The sequence below is a fragment of the Schistocerca serialis genome, unplaced genomic scaffold (assembly GCF_023864345.2).
Source record: "Schistocerca serialis cubense isolate TAMUIC-IGC-003099 unplaced genomic scaffold, iqSchSeri2.2 HiC_scaffold_1158, whole genome shotgun sequence".
Lineage (NCBI taxonomy): Eukaryota > Metazoa > Arthropoda > Insecta > Orthoptera > Acrididae > Schistocerca > Schistocerca serialis.
The window spans coordinates 65,001-70,000 of record NW_026047357.1 but is presented as its reverse complement, the minus strand read 5'-3'; positions in this window follow the sequence as shown (position 1 = coordinate 70,000).

Sequence of the window (5,000 nt, the reverse complement as noted above, 5' to 3'; positions counted from 1 at the left end):
GTCAACTAGAGCTGAGCAGCCGGCCGCCCGGGAGTGTGTCCCGGGGGCCCGCGCGAACACGCAAGCGTCCGCTCAATTATTCTGCAAACAGGAGGAGGCTGAGCTCCCCTGCACAACACACCTCGAAACCCTCTCAGGTCCCGGCGGCGCGCAGCGCCGTCCTAAGTACTTGGTCGGGTTCGAGAGAGGCGCAATCGCCCGGAGTTAGGCGAGTAGACGCTTTAGGTGCGACCACCCGTGCTCCCAACTGAGCTTGCCGCTGCCGACAGAGGCCCGGGAGCGTGCTGTCAGGCATTGCCGGCGGGAGACAACACGCGCCACCTACGGTGACCGGCAGCTCCAACGCCAGCGCCACAGAAGGACAAAAGCCCCACTTGGGTGCCGAAGCGAACTCTCCCAGCACAGCGCACGCGCCAACACGTCCGCACAGCTGCGATACAAACCACCTGCGAGAACCGCTGGGGCGACCGAGCAGCAGACGGCGTCGCGGCGCCGAGCGCCGGGCGGCGGCGCATCCTCAGCGCACACAGTCCTCAATCGGACCAGCACACTGCAGATGGCCACCGCGCTTCGCACCGGGCCCGCGAGGACCTACTTTGGCCGCAAGGCGCCGCGAGCAGGGGGCGCCGGCGCGCAGCTGCGCCGCCTGCCGCGTCCGTCGGCCGGCGCGCCTGCCACTGGCCGCCCCCACCAGCCGGCTGTAGCGCGTGCGCCCACGCACCGCGCTGCCAGCACGCCGGGCGGCCCCCCCTCACCGGCCGGGGACGGTCCCACCCAGCCACCGCCGCGTATCGCCTCACACCCAGATCCCCTTTCGCGTTCGTGGGCATGGTGGGTCCCCTTTCACGTTCGTGGGCATGGTGGGTATCCCTGAAACAACCGGTTAATAGCTCGACCGATCGTCGCCAACACTGATTCACCTCTAGCGAGAACAACCGCACCACAACGGGTTACCTGTTGTTCATTTGCGTAACGTCACCAGCAAACGTAGACGTCCATCGCCATTTGCAACGAGTATTGCATGCCTGTGTCAGGTGTCACAACACACTACGTCTGCCCACATAGACGCAACAACATGTGCACGCCTCGAGAACACGTGGAAGGTAGCCCCCGTACGTATGCGGTGTCCATTGCGCGAACGACTGTCAGCCGGCCTCTGCAGGATGTCGCAGATGTGGAACGCGGTGCAACATGCTATCACGGTGTGTGAGAAGAGACGACTACGTCCGAATACACGCTCCACTACATCAACAGACTGCTCATGCTGATCGCCATCCAGGGCGTCCGTTCCTCCCACACGTCTGAATGGCGTACCACACTGCAATCCAGCTCTTATAGGGAGACGACACGTAGCTGCGTGCACAATATTTGGACTGTATGGTCTGCCGTTGCTAGGCGCAGTCGTCGTACGGTCACACATGTGCCACGATGTATCATTCAGTACATACGGACCAATGTGCAGTACAGTTTGTGGGTTTTGCGTACATCGGCGGACAGGTGACAGGCCGTACCACAACGTAGGCTGAGTACGTCGGCATGCGAAGGGCATTGAACATGCAAACTTCTCAACGACCAGCTTGCGAAGGCAGGGGGGAAGGGGGGGGGGCATGTACGTCCTGCTGCTATCCACATTACAGTGTATAGCAGGAGCATGTGGAAAGTCAGCAACACCTGCAAGGTGTTTAACATGACGCGATACACAGGGGACCGGGCAGTGCGAATAGCGAACTATATTGCGAGGGTTGCGGTTAGGCAACACTACACTAATTTAACGAGTTGCATAACAATTACAGAGCAGGTTCAGCGACAACGTGCGTCAGGTTAAGGCGCAATATAGGTTAGGTTGAGGCACAATATAGGTTAGGTTAAGGCACAACATGGGTTACGTTAAGGCACAAATTGGGTTACGTTAAGGCACAACATGGGTTACGTTAAGGCACAACATGGGTTACGTTAAGGCACAAATTAGGTTACGTTAAGGCACAAATTAGGTTACGTTAAGGCACAAATTAGGTTACGTTAAGGCACAAATTAGGTTACGTTAAGGCACAAATTAGGTTACGTTAAGGCACAAATTAGGTTACGTTAAGGCACAAATTAGGTTACGTTAAGGCACAAATTAGGTTACGTTAAGGCACAAATTAGGTTACGTTAAGGCACAAATTAGGTTACGTTAAGGCACAAATTAGGTTACGTTAAGGCACAAATTAGGTTACGTTAAGGCACAAATTAGGTTACGTTAAGGCACAAATTAGGTTACGTTAAGGCACAAATTAGGTTACGTTAAGGCACAAATTAGGTTACGTTAAGGCACAAATTAGGTTACGTTAAGGTACAATATGGGTTAGGTTAAGGTACAATATGGGTTAGGTTAAGGTACAATATGGGTTAGGTTAAGGTACAATATGGGTTAGGTTAAGGTACAATATGGGTTAGGTTAAGGCACAACGTAGGTTAGGTTAAGGCACAACGTAGGTTAGGTTAAGGCACAACATAGGTTAGGTTAAGGCACAACATAGGTTAGGTTAAGGCACAACATAGGTTAGGTTAAGGCACAACATAGGTTAGGTTAAGGCACAACATAGGTTAGGTTAAGGCACAACATAGGTTAGGTTAAGGCACAACATAGGTTAGGTTAAGGCACAACATAGGTTAGGTTAAGGCACAACATAGGTTAGGTTAAGGCACAACATAGGTTAGGTTAAGGCACAACATAGGTTAGGTTAAGGCACAACGTAGGTTAGGTTAAGGCACAACGTAGGTTAGGTTAAGGCACAACGTAGGTTAGGTTAAGGCACAACGTAGGTTAGGTTAAGGCACAACGTAGGTTAGGTTAAGGCACAACGTAGGTTAGGTTAAGGCACAACGTAGGTTAGGTTAAGGCACAACGTAGGTTAGGTTAAGGCACAACGTAGGTTAGGTTAAGGCACAACGTAGGTTAGGTTAAGGCACAACGTAGGTTAGGTTAAGGCACAACATAGGTTAGGTTAAGGCACAACATAGGTTAGGTTAAGGCACAACATAGGTTAGGTTAAGGCACAACATAGGTTAGGTTAAGGCACAACATAGGTTAGGTTAAGGCACAACATAGGTTAGGTTAAGGCACAACATAGGTTAGGTTAAGGCACAACATAGGTTAGGTTAAGGCACAACATAGGTTAGGTTAAGGCACAACATAGGTTAGGTTAAGGCACAACATAGGTTAGGTTAAGGCACAACATAGGTTAGGTTAAGGCACAACGTAGGTTAGGTTAAGGCACAACGTAGGTTAGGTTAAGGCACAACGTAGGTTAGGTTAAGGCACAACGTAGGTTAGGTTAAGGCACAACGTAGGTTAGGTTAAGGCACAACGTAGGTTAGGTTAAGGCACAACGTAGGTTAGGTTAAGGCACAACGTAGGTTAGGTTAAGGTACAACGTAGGTTAGGTTAAGGTACAACGTAGGTTAGGTTAAGGTACAACGTAGGTTAGGTTAAGGTACAACGTAGGTTAGGTTAAGGTACAACGTAGGTTAGGTTAAGGTACAACGTAGGTTAGGTTAAGGTACAACGTAGGTTAGGTTAAGGTACAACGTAGGTTAGGTTAAGGTACAACGTAGGTTAGGTTAAGGTACAACGTAGGTTAGGTTAAGGTACAACGTAGGTTAGGTGAAGGCGCAATGTAGGTTAGGTTAAGGTACGATATACCTTAGGTTAAGGTACAATATCGCCTAGGTTAAGGTACAATATAGCTTAGGTTAAGGTACACGTTGTAGGGAAAGGTGTATTTTGGGGGGGGAGGGGGCGGCAGGTTCGTTGATAGTGATTATCGTAAGTGCATGCCTGCGGGATCATCCGATTTGTCACGTCAGGATGCACTTGTGGCTCATGACAGGCGGCGCTCCGATTCCAAGGTTGTGGCAGATCTGTGTCTTTCATTCCTGCCATTGTTTGTGTACTGTGACAGGAGGCAGTATTGTGATGTTGGGTGCACCCCTGTGTAGGACATGTGTGGGTGTTCGTGGCTTAGCTGAGCAATGGCGGATGTCGGAAGGGTGGGATATTCAGTTTTCTGGGTGGACCTCCCGGTCTGGTTATGATAGTGTGGATTGTGTAATGTGGCGGAGAGGATGCACCGGATGTTCTTCCATGCTGGTGGTTAGATATTGTGTGTGTGCCTGTTAGAGGCAGAGAGTAGTGTGTGATAGTGTCTGGCTGACGTGTGGTTCTCATTGTGTGCAGAGTCTTTCAGCATGTATAGGGACGGTTGTATATATTATCTGTATTCTGATGGCTCTGCATCTATTACTAATCAGTGCCGTGTATACGGTTACTCTGGTTCCAGTCGAAACTGTTCTATCTCTGTACATTAGTGACACTGCGGCTCCACTATGTTGCCGCCCCTGTCGGCCGTTTCCCCCAGTGTGTGGCTAATGATTATCAGCAATCAGTCTATTAGTCAATACCGGTAGTGTGACGACGTGAAATGTCCGGGATGGGGGAAGCTACACGCTTCCCGTGGGTCAGGGCCTAGAAAGACTCTTCCCACGCAGGAGGCTCGGACTGTCATTACTCTTCCGAGAAATATATTTGCCCAGCGTTTTTTGCGACTGCGAGTGCGACGCGTACGAGTACCGACATGGATGGGGCGCTTCCTAGCTGATCGCTCAGCATCGGAGAAATATATTTGCCCAACGTTTTTTGCGACTGCGAGTGCAACGCCCAAGGGTACCGACGTGGATGGGGCGCTTCCTAGCTGATCGCTCGGCATGGGAATCCGTACAGTGAGCAATGCGATCGCGTCTGTAGCTTGTACGTGGTACAGCTCGCAGCTCATGTATAGGGACAGCGGGAATGTCGCATATTGGACATAACTCTTCATGAAACGCAAGTTATAGGTGTGGATTGCACATTACGACTGCGGGAAACTTCCGCCGTTCATCCGCTGGCGTTGCGAGTTTGGCGGTTGGGGTGGGGCACGAGCGGGTGCGGGTGGTGTGATTGCCGGTCCACGACTTCGTGC